The sequence below is a fragment of the Zonotrichia leucophrys genome, chromosome 14 (genome assembly GCF_028769735.1).
Source record: "Zonotrichia leucophrys gambelii isolate GWCS_2022_RI chromosome 14, RI_Zleu_2.0, whole genome shotgun sequence".
NCBI classification, from domain to species: Eukaryota; Metazoa; Chordata; class Aves; order Passeriformes; family Passerellidae; genus Zonotrichia; species Zonotrichia leucophrys.
Genome location: NC_088184.1, coordinates 6,946,057 through 6,969,782, shown reverse-complemented (window position 1 = coordinate 6,969,782; position 23,726 = coordinate 6,946,057). Strand labels below are relative to the sequence as shown.

Genomic DNA, 23,726 nt, shown 5'->3' with positions numbered 1-23,726 from the left:
ATTTAGCATAATTCCCAGGCTTTATAACTGCCCTGCTTTCAGCAAAACAATCCAACAGGCACCATTCAGTTGCTATACTGCAAAAGTACAAAAATAAAAGCAACAGAAAAGTACATTGACAGGAGGATTGCAATGTTTGTCTGCTGTAGGGCAGGTATGAATTTTTTTATAGTAACACCATCAAATATAACCTACTCTGCCTCCTGAACTGTAATAGAAAAAATAAAAGCATTTGTAGCTTCAGATACCCTTAAAAGTATTGGGTTTAAAACAAGCCTCCTGCAATAACACTGTTAAACAAAAGTTTAACTTTTGGCATCAGAGAACTCCTTACATGTCTTTTTGCATGGAGCATCAGGAACCCATTTATACAGTGCAGCAGATCACCTTCAACACTTGCAACACTCTGAGCTGCTGATATTAAAATCAGCTTTTGCAGTATAAATTCAATTCATATCAAATGCCTGGGACTGAAAAAAGAAATATCTTATATGATAAGTGGCAGTAAAGATTTACTCATATTTTAGGGATCAAATTTCTTACAGAGTGCACTTCAAGTAAGGAAAATTATTTTCTGCATAAATGAGAACATGACACTGGACCAGGCATTTAGGAATCAATCAGTGACATGCAACTTTTTTATCCATCATTAGAAAGCCTTGGAAGTCTGCAGCCCTGTGCTATTTCTGTGTGTATAACTATGCCTTCCTCCAGCAGATCTGCTTTTCACATTCCACCTGGTCTGAAATCCAACTACTACATGAGAACATTAAAATCAAAAAGGAAAACTGATGGAAAGGATGAACTCCTTGGAGAGAGAAGCAGTTATTCAAAGCATCTTGTTCTGGGAATGTGAACTTGAGGAAGAGGTACGATATAGTGAATTCCATGGATGTGAACAGCAGCTAGCAGCTTCCTTTAGAACCTGCTCTGACAGGCCCCAAAACAAACAGGATCTCTCTCATATAATCTTTCCAATGCATTAGCAATGGCATTTTCCCTAAAATTTAGATCAATTTGAAGCATGTAATTAGATAAAAAATCCCATGAAATCTGCATATCTAACTTCTCTGAGTTTACATTTTTGCCTTCTCACAAGGTGTTAAAATTCTTCTTGTAGCACAGATCAACTGCACTGTGTCATTACTAGTGGAACCAGAATCCCTCTGTTGCCAATTCTTCACCAGACACCTCCTGACAAACCCTAAACTGCACATCAAGCTGAAGGAATGTCACATATCCAACCATTTAGCAGCAGTAACAATCCATCTGTTGTGCATTATTACTTCTATGAATCATAAACTTCATTTTAAATTAGGTGATTAAATAGTAGCATAATTCACTTAGCTGTTAAAGGGATAATGTTTTGTTTGTGGTTCCAGCTGTTTACCTGAATTACATTAGCTGAAGCTCAGGGCATAACTGGGAAAGTCAGTTAATGACTGGAAACCAACACCAGGTTTTGTGCTTAAAAGTCAGATGAGCAAGGGAGCTTGGGAGACAAAAATATTGAAGCAACAAACATAAGTTAAGGTTTTCATTCCAAGTGTTGCACACTTTTGAGTGATAAGGGATAAAAAGAGAATGACTGGGGTTTCCATTGTTTTTCTAGAGCAAAGCACTTTAGTCTTTCCCTTGACCTCATATTGGGTACAGGTACCATAGGCCTGAGTGGTGGGATGGTAGCAACACCTTACCAAAAATTATTTCATTTCCATTGCACAAGTTTACTTTTCTCATTTCACTGATCAAGCACAGGCATATTTTCTAATGTTAACTCAAAAGAAATAAATGTGCTTTTTCAAAGAAAAGCAGAAAAAATGCTTATGAAGCACTCACAGAGATTCAGTTTTTTCCCAAATATTAAACAATTGTGTTTGGCAGGGACATGCCATGAAATAGGATGCATTGCAAACATTACCTTTTGGTTCCACTAGGCTGGCATCTTTCACATTTATTCTGTTGTGGGCCTGCATTTATAAGTGAAAAGTGGAGAAAGTCCCTGTTTGACTGCTTCTGTCAGACAACTTCTCACATCTGTCCTTCTGCCCCAAGGCCCAGGACTGTGTGTAGCTGCAGAAGCTGTCAGCCAGGATGGTGCCTGTGAGCACTGCTGCTATCCCCAGCAGGAATCCTGCCAGGACTGCAGGACCCAAACACACCCCTGGCAGAGGATCCCTTCAAGTGCAGAGCTCATGGCACGACTCAGGCTCTGAATCCATGTCACCTGCAGTGTTATAGGGTCTTGTGACAGCTCAGCCACAGTACATCAAAGGATTTGGGACTTGATGGACCGATGGAAAGCTCTTTAAAAAATACTTAGAAGAAACTGAAGACTGGGAACACAACATTTGCTTGCAGTGATTTAAGTGTAGATTGTAAATGATATCTCCTCACAGTGCAAAACAACTGTGCTATCAGAAACACAAATGTTGTCATCTTATTGCAGGGGTTCCACACTGCTGTCTCCTTACCACAACAGTTCCACACCTTCTTGGTGTTTCTCATGGGCAGCTCCTCACAGCACTGACTCTTTCCTCTTCCCACAGCAGCCACTGACTCCAGTTCCCTTCTCACCCAGCCACCCCACTCTTTTCTAGCACTCTGCTTCTCATTGCTTACAGCTGTGGCCTGGTAAAGTCAGGCCTGCTCCTGATCTTTGCTAATTGGCCCAGCTGCAGCTCCTTAGGGGTGAGATTACTTTCTACACTAGCTTTAGTTTCTTATATTCTATCCCCCTACACACAAAAAGTTTGAAAGAAAGGGATGAAAAAGGCACTGAGTAATACCATCCTCCCTCTGCTCAGCTGCAGAGTTGGAAGGGTGCCTGTTCCTTAGCATTGCCATGATTTTGTGCCTGTTACACTTTCTGATGCTTAATAAATTTACCCTGACAAGGGAAGTATAATCTTTCCTGAGATAGCATGGTTATTATCTCCCCTAGATGATGGATCTGTTCTCTGCTTTATGGGAGTGGCAAGAACAGAGAGGCAGCTTAGCTAACCAGTGGCTGCAGCTTCAACCCTTTGGTGTAAGCATTGCAGGTTTTTATTAGGAGGAATTCACAATGTTGCTTTTGAGCTTTTCTTTTTTGCTCCCTGGTTTTGCAAATTTTCTTTTCTACTAGAAAACAATAGTTCCCGTTGCATTTGCTGCAGGCAATGTCAGAATGTCCCCATCCAAATGGCTCATCAGCCTCATTCAGATCACTGTCAGTCATGCCACGGGCAGATCAGTAGGACAAGACATCCTGAAATGTTCTCCTAGCTACATAACTGCCCTAATAATGACATGCAGCTCCTGTAGCAGAGTGCCTGCAGCAGCTGATAAATTCAGAGTCTACTTGCTGACCAGTTCTCACATTGCTGTAATAAATGGCAGGTGTAGATAAAGGGGGGAACAAGGTTCTGCTACAAATTTCTGCCCTTAGAATTACTTGTCTTTTATTAACTAGGAGAATACAGAAGTGGTGAGTACAGCAGCACTTGAATGAAATTTATAACAAAACACCAGTGATGTGCAGAGGAGCAGGCTCTGCAGAATGAGCTATTCAGCCCAAGGAAATGACTGCACAGTGTATGTTTGGGAACTATGGATTACTACTGACCTGCCATCTGGCACTAAAGGAAACAGTGTCACACTTCAGCACAGAGCAGGCACCAGGGAGCCTCTGATTACTCTGCCAGACAATACTTTGCTTGAATGGAATATATTGTACAGTCTCATTAATTGTATATTTTACCTCCTCACGACTGTAATAGTTTGCTATAAAAATAAGGTTTATTTACCAGCACAACAGAAAAAGAGACTGGAAACACAAAACTGAGAGACTCATTAATTCGTGAAAATTTTCCATCACAAAAAGGTAGGACATTGCCAGTCTTAAGCTCATTCCAATAGATAACCATTTAGAGAGAAATTTATGCACACCCTGAACTTCCAGACCAAAAATTGTACATTACATGGACAGCAGGAAGACTCAGAGAGCCCAACTGCCAGGAAAATCTATTTTCAAGGACACAGCCTTAGGAATAGAATACAGAGAAACACAGCAAAAACTTTTTAAAAGAGCAAAATTTATCAATAGAAATGATGCTATTATCCCATGATAAAGCCACATTTCTGCAGAACTGAGTCAAGGCTGGGTATACTTCTTACATTTTTGTCAAATTAGCTCTTCTATCACCTTTTCTGAGCACTGCTGCATTATATTGCTCAAAAAAGGATGAACTGTATTCGGCTCCAAGTTCTTTGTTCAGGCAAATCTCCCTGTATGTTCCCTGACTGATATGGTGTCATAAGCAATTATCCCTAATGGCCAAAAACTTGTACTAAGCCACAAAGAAAGTACCCATGCCAAAAATATTTTGGGTAGGTTGTTAGAAAAAATTATAAACAAGTGTTTGAAGAATAATGTAAACTCCCAATTGGAAGTCACAGCAGGGAAACTTCTATCCTGCATGGGATCCTTCTAAAAATCAAGAGCAATAAAGAGGAGACAGACGATAAAGTTGATCTTTAGTTCTTTAACTAAACTGCATAAAAATAGTAGCAAGTAACTTGTTTGCTTACATTTCAGACAGATCTGTCCAACTCCTCATGTCTCAGGTATAAAATGTGGATGATTAGAACCAAACATGGCAGGAGCTGTTTCTCATCTGGAATGTCAATTCAAAGGCGAGGACTGACACCCTCACCACCCCAGCCATTGCCACTGCAGCTGTGCAGAACTTTTAGTACCTGTTCTGGCAGAAGTACAGAAATTTTTAGTAAAGAATCCTAAAAAAAAAAATCAATAGAACAATGCCACAGAATGTGCCTCTCAGTCTTGCCACAATCTGCCAAGTATGTAATTCAGACACATCTCATTTTTCCCCACCTTAAAACTTTTGGCTCTAAATAGCTTTCTATTTCACTGTAGATTAAGACAGAATAGTCACTTGCAGTTTGTAAGTGAAAGCCTTTCTCCTCTTTATAAATTCTAAATTTATTCTTGAGACAATGAAGAAAAGATCAAGGAAAAACTCCTACAAGTAACTTTCCAACTCACCTCTTCTGCTATAAAGATAAGTAAGGAAAACATAGGCATAGCTCTTTTTCATGGTTCTATCCAAAGCTAATGAGAAAACACTGCTGGGAGGATTATTTAAGTGTAACAAACCTGTATCCTGAAGTTCTTACATCACTTTAAGTTTGCTTTACCTCTGCAAACACTAATTTAGAGATGAACGGGCAAAATCTAAATCACTCTAACTAATACCCTCTTCAAAAGCTCTCATGGAAACATAAGTAGTTATTTTTACTAAAAATCTCTAATTAACCTTTTCAATGTAATACCAATTTTCAACATAATAAAGAAAATTTTGTACAAGCATGACAGATCAGTATGAACAAAATTATTAAACAACAAAAGAAAAACATGCATGTTACCATTAAAAATAGATGTTATTGTAGAAGAATTTATGGCTACCAGCAATAATACACATATATGGAAATGTTAATTGTTGTAAACAAGATATCATCTGAAGTCCATTTTCATGGAAAAGGCTGCAGAAAAAAAAGCAGGCTGCTTGCAGCTACCATATTGTGTGCTTACTGAAACACCTGGAAAACAGAGTACCACAGGGTCACCCAACCATTTAGGGGGGAAAGCCCTCCAAGACCATTGAGTCCAACTGTAAACCCAGCCCTGCCAAGGCCACCACAGCCCCCAGTACCACATCTGGACAGTTCTCAACACTTCCAGGGAAGATGACTCCAGCCCCACCCAGGCAGCCATTCCAGTGCGTGCAAACACTTTCAAAGAAGAAATTTCCCTCATATCCACCCTAAACCTCCCCAAGTGCAACATGAGGCCATCTCCTCTGGTCATGTCCCTTGTTAATGTCAAATAAATGCAAAACATGAATAAGAGAAGCAATAAACCAGATTTCGCAGAAGAATGTACAACTTCCTTCCACAACTGACACCTGGGAGAGCCTCTTTGAAAGGACTTATTTAAAGAAAAAAATAAAAATGGTCTTGTGTTTGTTTACACCAAATACTTGCCAGGTGTTGCTGTCCTGAGCCTTCTGCCCCTCTGCCCATGAGTGCAGCCACTGCTATTGGTTACACACATGAGCTCTGCCCATTCAAACTCAAACCTCAGCTGACTTTCTCCCTTGCACTGAAAATAACCCTCCAATTACTGCCTCTTTGTCAGCCCTCACAGATTAATATTTTTATTTTTCTAAGGAGACAGAACTACTTCATTTTGGGCATGAAATAGTAAGGAGCTTTCAGCATTCTTCAAAGTTATCTACATAAAATTCTAATAAGCAAAGATATTTATTCCAATTTCCTGAATCAGTGATAATAATAAAAGCTATTACTTCTGAAACAAGTAATGGTTCTTTCATAAGAGATGTTGCTACCAAATAATTTATTTGTCAAACCATCCAATACAATGTAAAAGAGAATAAATTTAGTTCTCAGAATAAATACATCTCTGCATTAAGCTTGTTAATTTTGACTTTCCTTTAAACTGTGTGTTCCTTTTAAGACCATTCCCAGTTCTGGCAAATAGTATCCTTTCTCCTATTTATCTCTGGTCCTTGAGCTCTACTTTATGTCTTCCCATCATGATCTCATTCAATAAATCTTATGCAGTGGAACCGAAATTTTAAGTTTGTGAGAAGTAAGCATTCCCTACTAGAACAATTATCCTCCTGGAGGAAAACTTTGCCAAACGGTGCTTCAGAACACATCTAATTGTATTTCTTTTCAAACATTAAGTTTAATTTCAACTAGATCATTCACTTTGATCAAGAGATATCTGAACTCCCTAAAGGGAAGAGCAATTCCACTCAGCCTCCCCAGGTCACTGCTGGAGCATCTGATACTCCACTCACATATTGGCCATGGCAATCCATTGGACCCTGGGACCCTTGGGCCCTTTCCTTCCTCCCAGCCCTCCCTCCTCTCAATAACACAAGTTGGCTTTTAGCACAGAGAACCTCCTCGTGGTTGGCAGAGAATTCAGTTAGTAATTCTTTTGCTTTTTCATGGTTAATTGCCATGGACAACAGCAAACAATGTGTTTCATTTCTACAGTGGCTTTAGGTTTTCATGAATTTGATGTATCAGCAATGGTTTTATCATCTGATCTCCACAGCTCTCTCCTTCCTTTAGTGCTTAACTGAAGCAGCAAAGTAGAAAACAGTTTCATTTAATGAATGTTTCTGTCCCAGTGCTGCAGCCCTGGCCTGCCCCACTGCACATCCCAAGCCTTGCTGCCACTCCTCCCTTGGGCTCTGACACAAAGCCAAGGAGCTGGACAAGGCTTTGCTGGGCTCTGCCACCTTTGATAAGGGATATTCTCCTTTCTACTTCCAACACTCAACTTCCTGTCATGGACAGCTTTCACTTTACATGTAGGTGTACTTTAAAATACATTTTTAAATATTTTTTTAATTTTTAATTTAAAAATGTCTTAAATAAACATAAGATGGCTCGGGCACATTCTTTCTGAAAGAAAACTACAGATGTAGGTAGAAGGAAAAAATGGGAGAAAATCAGGAACAGCCCATCTTGGATTTGATTAAGGTGTTCACAGTGCCTACAGCTGGATGTTATTTGCATAGCTTTTACTCCAGTCCTCAGCATTATAACCACTTAGGAGTCTGATTATAATTTTCTTCTAGGGGTTCATTTTGTTACTAGACTCAATTTAACTCATATCCTCCATCAGCATCAGGAGACTAGAAATCAGCCATCATTATCATCTCACTTCCATTTTAGAGAAAAAGCAAAAAGGCACCAAGGAGATTGTTTTGGAATTGTCAAATCATGGCCTTGGTTACAGCCCACTTGGGCTCATCACTGAGCTCTGGGGTTGGTTTAACCCTTATTGCTCTGTGTGCCACTCACTCCTGCCAGGGGAAGTATCAATCAAATGTTTACAGAATTGATTTTCTGAAAAGGAAAAGAGTATCTATAACTGAATAAGGACACCTATGAATACAGTTAGCTGCCTTTGTTCTGCTGTATTTAGAATTTATTGTTATAAAACATAAACCCATGGGTCTGTGTGATACCATATGCCTATTCCAGGACGGCAGTGTTAACATTCTGGTGGAAAAAAACAGCTATAGTCAAACATCTTTTTCCCCTTGAGAATGAACGCAAAAGATGTACTTTAAAAATAACTTTTAAAATGTATCCACTGATATTATGCAAGCTTTGCTCTCATGTCACACTTCAAGTTCTTTATTTGCTGACTTTCAGTTAGATAATTTTCTTTTTTCATTTGTTTCTTCTGCTACTCTTAATTAGAAAAGAATCTGATACAGACATCACAGTGTGTTTCACTGCTTTTTCAAAGGCCTGTAAACAAAAAGGCTGAAGCACTTTTTAAAACATAAATGAGTAAATCATACACAATCATCTGGGTTTCAGAAAGAGATAAACTCACTGTTTAATGATCACTTGGGTGGCAAAAAAACCCACACTGGCATCTCAAGCAACATTTGCTAAAGGATGGAGAAGTGACATCTTTAATTCTCAATTCATTTTCAAATCAGTAAAAATGTAATATCATCAGAATCCTACAGATGTTCAGCATATTGTGGGACAGAAGCAGAGACATGAAACAGTCAGGAAAAGATACCTAACCTGCAGAATAAACAAACAGAACTGGGTTTTGGAGTACAGAGACAAAATGGAAAGCAAAACACTATTTAAGATTAAACCAGAGGTGTCATCCAAAGTTTACAGGCCTGTAAAAACACAGCTTGTCCCTGTTCTGGCTCATTTTCCTGGATTCTACCTTCTTACAAAAAGCTCTCCAAGGATACATGGTTTTCTCCCAATACCCTCTCCTTTTTCCCAGTCACTCTATTTCCAGAACATGAACTGAACTGCTTGACACTTCCCTCTCCAGCACAATCTTACAGATATATTTCTGTGTGTTCTCCTACTGACATACGTGACACTGGGATTTTTACTGTGTCACTGCTACAGAGGGATCAGTGGCACTCCCAGACCATCCTGGCAGCTCCATGGAAGCAGCCTAGGGAGAGCAATCTCCACCTGCCTCGGGAGTACTGGGCATCCTGACACATCTGCACACTCACAGGTCCCTCTGGAGTGAAGAGCCAGGGGCACTGGGATGAGCACTGAGGGACAGCTCTGCTGCATCCCACTGGTGCTTCAGGGTCTGTTTGCCTCACAGGCCCCTGAGTGCTCTACAAACTTTGGCATTTTGACATTGAAATTTTACTCATAGGGGAAATAAATCAGAAATTATTACATGCCTTTTCCTCAAAAAAAAAAAAAAAAAAACAAGAGGATGCCTGATGTGAGATCAAGTGAAATGCACGCTCAAACAACTGAATTTTCAGTGGGAATTTCATATGTTCCAAGGGCTTCAGCTCTCCTCCCTCCCGCTGCATCATCCCAGCAGGTCCAAGGCATGTGCTGTGGGCAGGGCTGACCACCCTGGGGTCAGGTGCCACCTCCAGGCAGAAATCCTGGGAAGGTGTTCAGTTTGTGGTACGGCTTTTAAACTCAACCTGTGGAGTGAATAAAATATTGGTAATGCCTGTGCTGCACTTAAACAGAGCCATTTGTACCACCTTTGACTTCAAACCAGTTCAACCTTTGCTAGAGAGATTCAGATTTACAATTAGTTTTGCCCTATAAATTGCTCAGGTCAGTGTAGCAGTCAAAACCAATTCGAATTTGAAGTAATCAAACATGGAAAGTTCAAAACAAGACAAGGAAATCTCCCAAAAGCCAAAGCTTTAACAGGGAGGAGTAAAGAGGCCTGTGAGCAAATGTGAGCTTTGTCATTATTATTTTTTCATTTTGTTTTTCTGTTATAAGAAAAGTGCCATGTACAAAAATAAAAACAGAATATTGAAAAAAGTTATCTTCAGGTTTTTTTTGTTAGAACTGAAAGGCATCACTAAGAGCATGAAAACCAGCCCTGGCTGGTTCTAGCAGCACAGGCTTGAATGTGAACCAATGTGCCAGCAGCTCAGCGTGAGCTGGACTGGGCAGGGCAGCAGCAGGCAGGGCAAGAAGCACCTTCAGATCTCTAATGACCACACACATCAGGAAATTGGAAACTCTGTCAAGATTTGCCCGAGTTTAAGCCATTCAAAGCAAAGAAAAATTGCCTTGAAATTGCCCATTTCAATCTATGATTATAAAATAGCATTTTTAAGGCTACGTCTACATAACACTGTATCTGATTTAATTGATTTCATGGAGATTTCATCCATATTCCAGAGGATGCTGGAGAGGATTGGACAAGAAAAAAGGAACATGAACAACCATTTCCCCTTGAAATTATCTACTCTCTACCAGTCTGTTTTTAAATCAGTCATCTCTGTTCATATTTTCAGGAATAAATAAAAAAGAACCAATGGCACCTCCCAGCTGGCAAGGATGAAGTTTTCACTTTTGCATTTTAAGAGATCAAGAAGTTCAACAGAGGAGTCTGAGCCCAAGGAGCTGACCAGAACTGGGTGCTGTTGTATCCCAGCTGGAGAATGCCTGGGGACTGATCCAACTCAATCCATTACAGTGCACTGCCAGACACTCGAATTTCATGCTAAGGAAGTTTGACTTTGCTCTATCCAGTTAATATTTATTCTATCCCATTAATAGCAGCTTTAATAAGCATAATGACTGCAGAGCATTCCCAAAGACTTCTCAGGTCTGGAGTAACAAATATTTCCCATTTGCTCAAAATTGGCAGCACTTACAAGTCTTTCTGCACACAATGTAAATGCTGAGTTTGACAGACAAGGATAAAGTGATACTGGAAAACCAAGTTTCTGTTTAAAACAGGCATGGGGGAATTTCTTCTATGTGCCCTAGAAATATGCCACACTGGTCATGAGATTTGAAATGGCTTCATATAAAGCCTGGAGTCTGGGGTTGAATTGTTATAAGATTTAGTTCAGTACAAAAACCAGAACATTTTGTTATGGAAGTGCAGCAGTCAGTCATGTATTCTGATATAATTTCTCAATATTTTCTGAATCATTGTTGACAATATTAAAGTACATAGAAATTCATGGAAATTATGTCTCTAAGGAAAAATATTTTACTTTGAAAATTGTGATCTGCTTATTCTAAAAAACTGAGGACTCAGCTTTGTGCGGAATTTTGAATTTATTGTTTTAGAAATAGAGTTCATTCTCAAGTGCTCAAGGCCTTGAAAGGTCAAGCCTTGCTATGGTGATAGAACAGTCCCTGGCACAGGCAGGGCCATCCCTGCAGCTGGAGAGCTCCTGCCATGCACACCCACAGATGGGGCTGCACAGCACCTTAAACCATCCCACACTGAGCTGGGGAGTGCAGTCTGGTACCTGCACTTGGCAGCCCTCTGGAGCAGCTGAAAGCAGGAAAGGAACCTGACAATAACCTTGCTTTATTGCTAAGTGAGTTGCTTTAAAATGCTGTGTTGTGAATCCGCACCCAATTTACTTCCCATCAGCTCTCCATGCAAACCCGTGTGTGTCCATCCAGACACTGAGTGCAGAACAGCCAGAGGGATGGAAAGTTACAGTGCACTCTACACTGCATTAACTCCTGGGTGTCAGAGCACTCCCAGAATTAACAAGTGGTTTGCTCTCTTATGGCAGCAAGGCCAAGCTGGTGAAGACTTTGCCAACTTTGTGCTCTGTGTTCCATATCTAAGTGGGTCTCAGAGACAATTTGTGCACAGCATAAAACACAGAGGTTGTAATAACAGATGAGTGCCCTTCCTTGAAGCTGTGATCCAGCCCACAAGGCAAGCTGTACAGGCTAATCCCAGAACAGGATTTTTGCTCTTTAAGATGTTTAAACATCTTGTGCTTCCTATTATGAATGGACTTCTACATTAGTATCTCATTACATTTTTATGGAAAATAATAGCAGCAAGCAAATACCTGTGTAAATGTGATTTAGAAAGCATAAATATTTGTGCAATTCCCACGTTCAAATTTTTTGTGAGGTCTGAAACTACTTCAGAAAGTCAGACTATAACAGAAAAGGTTTTATTCCTCCTGTTGTTCTAAATTAATAGACTGAATATCCTTTTGAAAATATTTGTACTTCTACCATACACATTATTTCAGGAAGAGAAGCTGATAAATGTATAAGTCATTTTCCAGAGGAAAGCAAAAGAACCTCTCATTTCTTCTATAAACAGTTGATCAAAACCCTACAGCAATACCAGCAACAGGAAGAATCTGTATCCCCACAGACACATTTTTCTTTGTACAGTGTCTGCTGAAGACCTTTATAGATTGTCTTTGCACAGAAAATTCAAAGAGAACTCAGATGTTTTTTACTAAATGAAAAAGAAATCTCAAGTAATCCTGTAACAAGAATGTGTGTTGGACTGACTCACTGGTGACATTAGGATGAAAAAATAACCATTTTCTACAAGAACATTCTTGAACTCACAGCACAATAAGTACAGACTAAGGAAGCATTAAAAAAACGTTACCAGTGGGGGGGGGGGGGGGGGGAGATTGCTTTGATAGAAAATCTAGGGGGGAAAAATGAACAAGTTCCCTTTCTTTGACAGAAGTTAAAAGCACATCAATACTTTAAACTCAATCCATACAAACACAGGGGAGAGAAAGGTGTCCAGTTGCACAACAAAAGGAAAGTTCATTTACTGAGTTAAAAAAAAAATACTCTGCAAAATACTGACTTGAGAATACAGAATCATTGTTGGTTGGTTGTCTGTCACCTAAGATGTAAACAAACACTTGGCAATCAATAGAGAGTTCTCAAGTGTGAACAAACAGAAACAGGATTGGGTCCACATGTCACCTAAGGAAACACTACAAGGATGAGGCTGTACTTCTAGTTTTCTTTTTGCTAACTTTGCACATAGAACATCACATGTTGTCATCTTACTGCAGGGGTTCCACACTGTTCTCTCCCTACCACAACAGTTCCCTACTTTCTTGGTGTTTCTCATGGGCAGCTCCTCACAGCACTGACTCTTTCTTCTTCCCAAAGCAGCCACTGACTCCAGTTCCCTTCTCACCCAGCCACCCCACTCTTTTCTAGCACTCTGCTTCTCATTGCTTACAGCTGTGGCCTGGTAAAGTCAGGCCTGCTCCTGATCTTTGCTAATTGGCCCAGCTGCAACTCCTTAGGGGTGAGATTCCTTTCTACACTAGCTTTATTTTCTTACATTCTATCCCACTACAATCACATTGCATAAACTGCATGTTTTTCCCATTTAATCTGTTAATTTTTAGTGATTACATTAAATTTCTTAATTACTCCCCCACCACCACCCCTAGACTTTCTTATTTCCACATACAGTAATCAGAAGAGCAGATCTCTGCTGGAAACTTCTTCTGTCACTCTGTCAGCTCTGCTCCAGACACTTCCCATTTTCTTCCCCCTTTTGAATACCACTGCCAGGGACCTTCTCCCCTCAGGCCAGCTGGACACTGAACCCTGAAACATGAAGATGCCTTGGGTTGTGTTACAGTCACCTCTGTGAATAGTCCAGTGGGTCTTTTCCTACCCTGGAGTGGCACCAGTGTCTGCTTCAAAGTCCCCACCACAGGTGAGGAAGATCCAACTGGATTATCCCGACCCCACAGACAGCTCCAGGGATGGACAGGAGATGGAGAGGTGATGCTATAGACCCCCCCATTGCCAATTTAAACTATGACAAACATCTCTGGCATTCCTCCTTCTCCTCCAAAATGGACTCTTAAAGCCACCAAATTCTCAGCCCAACTCATGTAAAAGACACCCAACAAACAGCATTCCCTGTCACACCCCAGGGCCATTCTGCTCTCTTCTCACAGGGTGTAACCCCTCTGTGCACATGAAATGCACCCCAGGAAGCTGCACAGATGAGCAGAGCACACCCAAATGTCCTACAGAGCCCAGGAGCTGCTGAAAGGCACAGCCCAGAGCTGCTGAATTACCTGCCAGTGAGCAAAGCTCTTGCTTTGTGTCTGCCTCCTTCCATTCCCTCCCTTTGTGCACAGCAAGCAGCAACCTTTCATTAGCCTTTCCACACTCCCATCCATCAGTAAGTTCTAATTCCTGAAGAGAGGGTGTTATTAGAGCTTGGTGTTTGCTGTGATTGCTCCCCTCACAACGGAAGATGCAATCAGAGGAAGAATTTATGTCCTGTAATTCAATGAATGGATGTGTTCCTACAGCAATTTCTTTAGTAATTACTTGTGTAAAGCATGTTTTGCTGTAATTGAAATTCTACAGTGTACAGTTATTTATTAAAATACATTATTTATAATGGCATTTTCCATCCTAATTTCATTACTTTCTTTCAATACAATGCTTTCATAGTCACATTTTAATTCTTTTTATCGGTCTGCAGATCCTGAAAGTTTTAGGGCAACTTATAAGCATTCAAACAGAAGAGCATGCTGTAAACAGAATAAAACCAGAGGAGAGGACAAAGCAGGGACCTTACTAATAGAAACAGAGATGTTACTTTTTACCACTCCAGAGGTAAAAATTTTCTACATGTAAAACAATGAAATATTCTCTAATATTTCCCCACTTTATAAAGTTAGTCTGCTGTAAAGAGCACTTGAACATTCCTAAATAGCATTCGTGCCCTCTCACAAGTATTCCCAAGGGAATAGGAAAAAGAAGGACAATGTCTTTAAAGAAAAAATGAAAAGGAGGTGCTGAAGGACCCAGAAAGCACAGAAGATCTGTTATTCACTCAAGCACTTTTCCTGAGCAAGTAATCTTCCTAAATATAAAAAAACCTTATAATGAAATTACTTCAAATAGGTCTGTAGAGGATAATAACTCCCAAGAAGCCTACAGATTAGGCTGCTAATCAATCTCTTACTAAAAACCTAAATTTTAAAAATTAAGTGCCTTAAGGTGTTAACCTTAAACCCCAAGTAGAAGTTGATGCAAGCTCTCAAGGAGCAGCACATGATCACAGAACCCCTTGTGGCAGTGCCTGCCTGCTGTCATTTTACTGCAAAGCTGCCATACCTTTTGGTGACTTCTCATGGGCATCTCCTCACAGCACTGACTCCTTCTTCCTCACAGCCCAGCCAACAAACTCCAACTCCCTGCTCACCCACTCTTTATAGCACTCAGCCTCATTGGACACAGCTGGGGCCTGTTAAGGGCAGGCCTGCTCCTAATCTTTGGTGATTAGCACAGCTGCAACTCCTCAGGGGTGAGATTACCTTCTGCACTATCTTCATTTTCTTCCATTCTATCCCCCCACACCTGCCCAGCTGCAGCCTCTGGGTGCCCCCTGCTAGGATCCCTCCAGACACAGGACAGCACAACTCCAGCAAGGAGTGGTGGCCACTGGTAGGGAAAAATCAGGGGAGAGACAAGAGGGCAAAGACAAAAATAGGAGAGGAGTCTCCTAAAGCTGTGTTTTGCATGGCACAAAGGGGGAAGGCACCACATTTCAAACAGGGGCTCCAGGAAAGCCAGAGAGGGACTTTTGACAAGAGCTTATAGTGATAGGACAAAGGCAATGGATTTTAAGAAGCCAGGTTTAAGAAGACAGGTTTAGATTGGATGTCAGGAAGAAATTCTCGACTGTGAGGGTAGGGAGGCCCTGGCACAGGCTGCTCAGAGAAGCTGCAGATGCCCCATCCCTGGAAATACTCAAGACCAGGATCGATGGGGCTTTGAGCAAACTGGGATAGTGAAGATGTCCCTGCCCAAGGCACGGGGTGGAACTGGATGGGTTTTAAGGTGTGTTCCAACCCAGGCTATTCTATAATTCCCTGGGGAGGACAGAAAGGAAGGACAGAGATGCACCACGGTGGAACCACTGTTCACAATGCTAAACCCTTGGTGTGTTGCTGACACTGTTTGCAGCACAAATGTAAAGCAGTGGCTCAACACCAGCTAATGAGAGAAGTAATTCCACCCCTGGCAGCCCCAGCACAGTGGGTCCCACACTCCCTCAGCCTGGAGCCTCACAGCTCTCCTGCAGGCTCTCTGCCCTCATCCATCACATCCCACAAAAGGCTGTCACAGGTCCCTGCCTAAGGAGAGAGAGTTTGATTTTAGTGAGAGTAGACAACTGAGTTTAGGAATGAATAATGTTATGCTTGTAATAAGAAAAGAGCATCTTGAAGGTTACGTTTTCTGCTGTTTCTGCCATTGTAGGTCAGCTGAAAAGATTGCTCAGAGCTGCTGAAACCAGAGAGCATTGCTAGGATTTTGTGCAAAGTCCCTGTGACTTATGGCTGGAGCTGTGAGACATTAAGTATTTAACAGACTCTGTTTATCTTTCCTGCAAAATAGTTAGAAGACATTTTTTAAGTACCATTTATGAAAATAGGAGCATGTATTTTTGTTTTCAGTTTTATTTTTCTTTGTATCAAATCCTGACAACTGTGAGAAAGACTTGGCTAAAATATATCATCTGCTATCCAGAAAGAAAAACTTTCTCCACTTTCAATTATAAATGACTTTAATAATTGCAACTGAGTCTCTCATTTTTTCTCAAGCATGACCTGCTCTGTGAAAATCAATATCTCATTATCCAAGCCATAAGGTGAAGCAATTCCAGATCAGACTGTACAGCCAGTGTGTCCTCCCTGCTTTTCTGGAATCATTTGAACACAGTGAACCTTGATTCAGTGAGAATTTTATCAATTGACTTAATTTAGAGTTATTTAATAACACTGTGTGTTTCATTCAGGGGGACATAAATAACCCCAACTATCTATAATGAAAATATCCCATTCTGTTGGCTTGTGCCACATTTACAGGGAATTTTTGCTTCTTTACAATAACTGCTGGAACAAGTTATTGCATAAATGATTTCAAAGCAAACATTACTCTAAGCTACATCTTCATCACCTGAAATAAAGCTTTACTTGGAAGGTGTTTTAGAGCATGAAGCAGAGTCAGATGTACCGAGCATTTTGCTCCCTTCCAAAACATTTCAAACTCAACACCATCTTCTTAGAAGTAACCAGAAGATCTGGCAAGTCAGCCCTTCCTCCCATTTTGATTAATTTTTTACCTTGTGGACACAGAACAGAGACAAACAAATACAGACAAGGGAACTGGAGGCAATCCTGTCTTCTGTTAGCACAGACTTGGGTACCCTTCCCTTCAGCTCTCCAACCACACAGTTGCACTTAGTGCCATGATTAATTCTGCTTAGAAATGGACCTGAATTCCCATATACTGAGCCACTAACTTTAAGTTCTTTAATTTCAATTTCTTGAATCCCTTTTTATTTTAGACTCTTGGCACAGGCTTCTCCCACACCCTTGGACACCTTCAAGCAAGCTGGTCATCTTGATTCCTTTTGAAGTCCATGAGCAGGAGCCTGGTACTCACCTCAGCTGTTTCAGATGTCAGCTTCCAGATGAGATGAAAGGAGACCTGTCCATGATTTATAAAGGGAAGGAAGATGCTGAGATTAAATGCAGATACCTACACGTGAAAGTAGAAGAGTCTCACCCAAATCTCACTTTTTCTCGAAAGACTGAAGCCCACAGCAAAAGGCTCATCCTCTGAGGCCATTACAGCCCAGACTTGCTCAGTGTATATTAATCCTGAAATGTTGAGACTCTTGGCTGGGCACCTCGTAGCTCCTACAACCCTGACAGACAAACTCACACATTCAGCTGCTAAAACCCTCAGCTCAAATAGCAAATAATTTCATTTTACTAAATGTTTACTCTGGGTTTTTGTCACATACATTTGTTTCTGAATATGTTTTGTTTTAGTGTACCATCAATTTACAGCAGGCACCTGAAATAATGGCAAAAGGTTCTGTGCTGAGATCATGTGTAAATATCAATAAAAATTAATTTCCTTTGGCAGAGGATATTATCCAGGCACTGCAATCACCTGACCACAGTTAGACTTGATCCACTTAGATTTATCTATTTACCCCCCTTGTCTGTACAGACTCCATGAATATTTTTAGAACAGCAAAGAAGAGAAGTAACATAAGCTCAGAGATGACATGATTACTCCTATTTGCTCAGGGAATACACATTTTCTCTTTACAATGGGATTTCCAAGAGCCTTTTAGCAGACATTGGCTCTTCATGCAGCATAAAGTACAGGACAAAACACACAGTTTAGTGTAGGATGTACAAACAATCCTGCAGGCCACATTTTCCTAGTGAACAGACATGCAGGGGAGGGCTTGAGGAAGCCTAACTCGTATCCTTCTGATTTTTTTTTTCAAAGAATCACCTCCATTTTCTGCCTTTTGGTATTTTTCTATTAAGGCAACATCTCAAAAGCCAGCACCATGAACCAAAGTTTGACCATGAGTGCATGTTGAAAGAAAGGGGGGGGAAAGGCAGAAACTGAACAAAAAAAAATTCCTGCTGTAGGGAAGCACTGCAAATATGGGGCCCCACAGGGCACTAAGGGCAAGAGCTGGCCACAACAGACAAAATGGGCAACAAAAAAAAAAGCACTGAAAAACTGCACAGAAGAACCAGAAGTGAGAATACTGGCTTCACTTAGAAAGGGAGCAAAAGCAGGAAATAAAAGAAGGAAAAGTAAATAATCTTGGGACTGTCTTTATTAAGAATATGATAAAATGTTTCAAATAACCACCAAATTCAAATGGGGGAATTTGACCTATTATGACCATTTTCAGCAAGAAGACAAAATCAGCACTAAGTGGGGAGAGATGACAACTGAGTACGTTGTATTCAGCCATTTCCCCACTAAAACCTCTCCTCAGCTTGGCTGTATCCATGACAGGTGTGTTACTCATACTTGAGTACTTCTGTTAAATTAACTTGAACTTGATAGTTCATCAATATTGATCTTTACCTGTGTGTCAGCAAAATTACTGTCCATTGGATACTTCCTTGTAGCTTCAAAGTGATTTCCTGAGGTCAAGCATAAAACAAGCACTCTCAGTGCACCCAAAAGGGCTCTCATATTTATGGTCTGTCAAACTATCACCTTTCTAGACCTCAAAAATATTTCACAAGACACCCCTAAGCAACCCTTTCAAAGGGAAATTGAAAAACTAGGACTACATTTTACTGTGCTTCTCCTGTGACTCCCCTGTTTGTTTAGAGCTCTTCCAAAGCCCACCCCTCAAAGCCCCATTCCTCTCTAGACAGGATACTGAAGTGGAAAATTGGTATTTTCAGCATGCTCACCCCACCTCGGGAAGTAAGGATGTGCAATTAAGACAGGAAATTGAGTTATCACAAGACATGTACTCTAAATTGCTTGAGAAGGTTAAAAGGGCAGCTAAAGAGAAAATATCATAAAAATATTTCCTACTTCAACAAAATCCGTAGCACAAAGTTTCTGCAAGTTGAAAGATGTGATTTAAGGGCATTAAAGCACTAATGTGATTAATTGATGTCATTAAGCAAATTCTAATAGTTCACAGAGCAGTGCTAACATCTGTACATATTGCCATGCTGAGCAGACAGGGTCAATCAGCCTCACACAAACCAAACCTGGGGTTACTGATAGTTCATCCTTTAATACTCAAGTCTATAATAAAAATTGTAATTAGTATCTATCATGTATTGGACATTCCTGGGAGTATCTGACTGTATCTGGGATGGTTTTTTAACTCTGGAGTTTACTTCAAAACCTTGTTTTCCTAAGTGTCAAACCTCAAATTTTCCAAAAACTAGGAAAACAAAGGAAAATTAATCAAAAGCATAGCAGCTTCAGCCCTTCTGAAAACCTTTTTTATTTTCTTCATGTCAGGTTTTTCTGCTGCTAAATTACTTCCCTCTGGATCAAACAGGAAGACAGCTTAAACCAAGAGATGTTTTGGTTGAGAGTTAATCTACAAACAAAAATCAGTATCATGATGGACTACACAGTTGCTGCTTCCTCCAAGTGTAGAAGAATCTAATTTGGAGACTTCTTTTGATTCCTTTTGTCAATTTGTTTTTCAGGAACAGTTGAGGAAGAAAGGAGGAACTGGAATAGAAGGGATGAGTAAATTCACTAGTTGTCCCCAAAGAAAAGAAATTAAAATAAATCCAAAGAGAGTCAGATTTCTTCCAAAAGGTAGAAAGGCAAATATCCTGTAATTGACTCCTTTGGTCTTAGACTGATAGGTCTTCAGTATTCTGTTCTGGGCCAACTTCCTCTCACATTTTTAACAATATTGGACCTGTACTACCCTGTAAAGAGTGAACAGTTCTTGACATGTTTGGAACCAGTAACCTTTTACCATGCGACATGAACTTAAAAATAACCCTCTCTCTTAATATTGATAATGAAGTGTTCTTTATAATGAAACAAAAATATTACCTAAATCTTTCCAAATTTGAACTGTCTTCTCATTTTGGTGTAGAGCTCCTGCCTCCAATGTATGAGCATTGCTGTATGAGCTCTTGCTATCACTCTCAGCACTGAACATTCCCAGCCACCTCCCTTTTCTCAGTGCCTCCTGGAAAGGACTCAACACAGGAACCTTCCTGGGCCTCCCCAGCGCTCTACTAGGAAGAAAAGTAACTCTGTCCCAGTCAGAACCAGGACACATTTCCCTCCAGCAGTCACAAAGACACACACAGCCTGTGTTAGAGCAGCAGGACTGCAGCCACTCTGGTCCAACAGCTCACAAGGTTTTCTGATCTAAGGTTACTCTGATCAGCCTAATCTTTTTATTATGTAGCAAGGAAAATGAACCAGAGTGCCATGGTATTATTACACAAAACAATTTAAACCTTAATGTTCAAGGCCCTTGAACAACCTCAGGTTATAACTCTGAGAGAAGGGACTCCTGTGAAGTGGAGAAAAAACCCACAAATATTGCCAGCTCCACTTTAGTCTCTGCAGGTTATTCTCTTCTGGAGCTATTTGAGTTCTGAAAGCCTGTGCAGCACCTATCTGGAGATGCACAAATGCTGACAATTGAAGGGGGAGGAGAAATAGGTCAGAATGTTATTTTCTTTTGTAACTGAAAGATTTCTTTTCAGGCAGACCTTGAAGCAATTAAAAAAAAAAAGGAGAACGACCATTTCATCTGACTTGAAGGCAAAGCTGTGGCTTATACCACTTGTATCTGCAAAATGTGAATTTAACAAGGAATGTAACTTGCCTCTATATTTAGGGACAGATTAAAATGACAATTATTGCAGTCTCTAGTTATCATCTGTAACATGTATCATTGAAAATGAAATCCAGATTTTTCCCAAAGATCACAGAATATTAATTATCTATCATTACTTACTTTGTTAAAGGGGAAAAATAACAACAAAAAACCACAAAAACAAAGAAACAAACAAGCAAAAACCAACCAACCAAAAAAAAACCCCCACAAAACAAAAAAAAAAAAAAAGAAACTTTTAGTAATACTTTAGGACTTATTGGTACCAAGAATCACAGCAAAAAAGAAAAGCCGCTACTGTTGTCACTGCCACTGTTTTTTCTTGTGCAACCTAGAAAATAATTCCCAAGTTGAACCACTCTAAAGTAATCCTGTTCAGTTTCAGAGTCTAAATTTGCACCTTCATTTTCTCTAACAAAGGATGAAAATTGCTTTCTCCTGCACATTTCTAGCTGTCATCAAGATGAAAGTTCCCTACACAGCACACTTTTTATCATTATGTTTTCTCAGCACACTGAGCATCTCTGTTTCAGTTTGCCCACTTGTTTATTGCTGAGCAAATCCCAGCACTGCACATGCTGTAAATCTGAAATACAATAGGTCTTAGAGCAAGCCTCTCCCTATTCTCAGTGCTGCTCTAGAAGATGTATGGGTAAAAAGGTCACACATAAATGTTCACACACAGCAAATTTCAGGCCATAACTTAGATTCATTCCAACCACTAAACGTGTCTCACTGAACAACAACTCAAAGTGAAATTACCTGACAGGGAACATGTGTCCTCCCAAAACATGAGCTCTCACCACAGACTACATATTTCAGCTGTCAACCCCCCTGGATAGGGAATATTTCATGTATTTATTAGAGCACACAGTTTCTGAGAATTCCTGGCTTTATATCTCTTCTTTAGAAAATAATAGTGTTGAATTTCAGGTCATGGCCAAGTTATCTGAGGAGAGGGCACAGGGCAATTTGTACTCAGCAGTGGGGGCTGCAGTGGCTCAGAGCACTGACCCCTATAAGCTGTTGGCCCTCCTCTGATCATATGGGGAGGATGTGAATACTGAAGTTTATCCAATGCTTAGAAGGAAGGTGGAAAAAAGGAGCAAAACATGATTATTTGCAGTTCAGTGCCACTAGATCCACGCCCTTCCTGAAGGCCCCTGAAATGTCCATGTGTTCTGACTCCCTGTAAATTCAGTCCCACTTATTAACTGATGCAAGAACATAAAAGTCAGTACAGATTCAGGTAACATATTGCTCACTGTGGGCTGCATTTGCCTTCATATCCCCACTGTAGTGCTGTAGATACACAGGTTTACTCTGAATGGGGTGAAAAAGTGTTTGATTCATGTCAGTATTGAAAAAATTATTTCTGCCCTAGTCACCAGCACCCAGAACATACCTGCTGACTGGTATGCTATTTCTTACATTTCAACAGTTTTCAAATCAAGTCTGTAGTTTCAATTTCAGAATTATTTCATGACTATTTTACAAAACATTTCAAATAGAACACTTCTGCGAAGTGGAATTTTCCTCTATTTTTCCACTGAAAGCCCCAAAACAGAGTGCAGAGCAGTGTGTATTCTCAGCAAAGTGCTGGCAGAATTAATGCCAATCCTTCATTCTGTCTGCCTTGGCCATGAATAAATTATCAGTCTTCATAATTATGCAAATCTATTACAGTTCATTAGCTTATTTTGAGAACACTATTAATAATAAAAAAATTCATAAAAAATAAATAGAAATAAAATCTATTAGACACTGGTTAAAAATTTGGATACAGAGTCCAGTGGGACATAGCTTCTGCTCCACATCTAAATTCCCATTGATGCTGAGAGTATTTAATATTAATAATCCTGAGCAAGTATGGAAAAGAAATCAGGTAAGCATGATTAGGTTTAAGGAAGTTTTGGAACTCTGGTGAATTAGATGCAGAAATTGGTAGCTGACTACTTTCAGTTAGTTGGTAATTTATTCATGTTTAGTTTGTAATTTTGCAACCCCATCTTTCTTCATTAGGTTTCTGTCAAGGGAGAATTCTGTCACCAGAGCACAGGTTTCTCTATGTCACAGGAGTTAAAAACTGTAAACCAAAGTGAGACAAGGATCATGGATTTAAATAACAAATTTTACATTTTGGTGGCTTTAGTTTGGGGCTGCAAAGGTTGTCTCTAATAATCTTAATGGGACTTCTTTGATCAAGTGTTCCAAAAGGTCACTGTACCAGTCAGCTAACACCACTGTCAGAAGTAACTGCAGGTAAGTTTTATTGTCAGCCAACTGTCAAAAAGGGCATAACGTCAAGTTAACTGGAATTTACACTGTAAACATAACCACTGTGATTTAGTAATATATTCCAAGATTTCACAGTTTTCTGAGAATGTCTTGGAGCAGCACTTAGAGTTAGCATGAAAGTGTGCTGCTAGACATGTACTCAGAAAAACATCTAATCAATCTTTTTTCATCTTTATGTATTTGGAGGAGAATGTAGGTGGATGTAGATATCTAATGTGAAACAACACTGCCCATATAAAATGTGACTTCTGCTTTTTTCTATCCTTATTTCACAACTATTAATTTCTAAACTAAAGTATTTGACTTTTGATACTAATTCAGATATTTAACCTTATGATATATGCTGGGATAGTCCTAACAATTAACCCCATTG

The 23,726-nt window shown here is 40.0% G+C and overlaps 2 long non-coding RNA genes across 2 annotated transcripts in view; both read right to left on the bottom strand.

Moving 5' to 3' along the window:
* Window positions 1-4,739, bottom strand: part of LOC135454204 (uncharacterized) — a 53,737-nt gene extending 48,998 nt beyond the window's left edge. The window contains exon 1 of the long non-coding RNA XR_010442037.1: window positions 4,573-4,739. This is a non-coding gene — a long non-coding RNA (uncharacterized LOC135454204). The remainder of the gene's footprint in view (window positions 1-4,572) is intronic.
* A 3,485-nt stretch (window positions 4,740-8,224) lies between these two features.
* On the bottom strand, window positions 8,225-15,078 carry LOC135454205 (uncharacterized). Its single transcript, XR_010442038.1, has 2 exons — window positions 14,998-15,078; window positions 8,225-9,551 (listed from the first exon to the last, which is right to left on the bottom strand). It is a non-coding gene; the product is annotated as an uncharacterized LOC135454205 (long non-coding RNA).
* Between the last annotated feature and the right edge of the window lie 8,648 nt (window positions 15,079-23,726).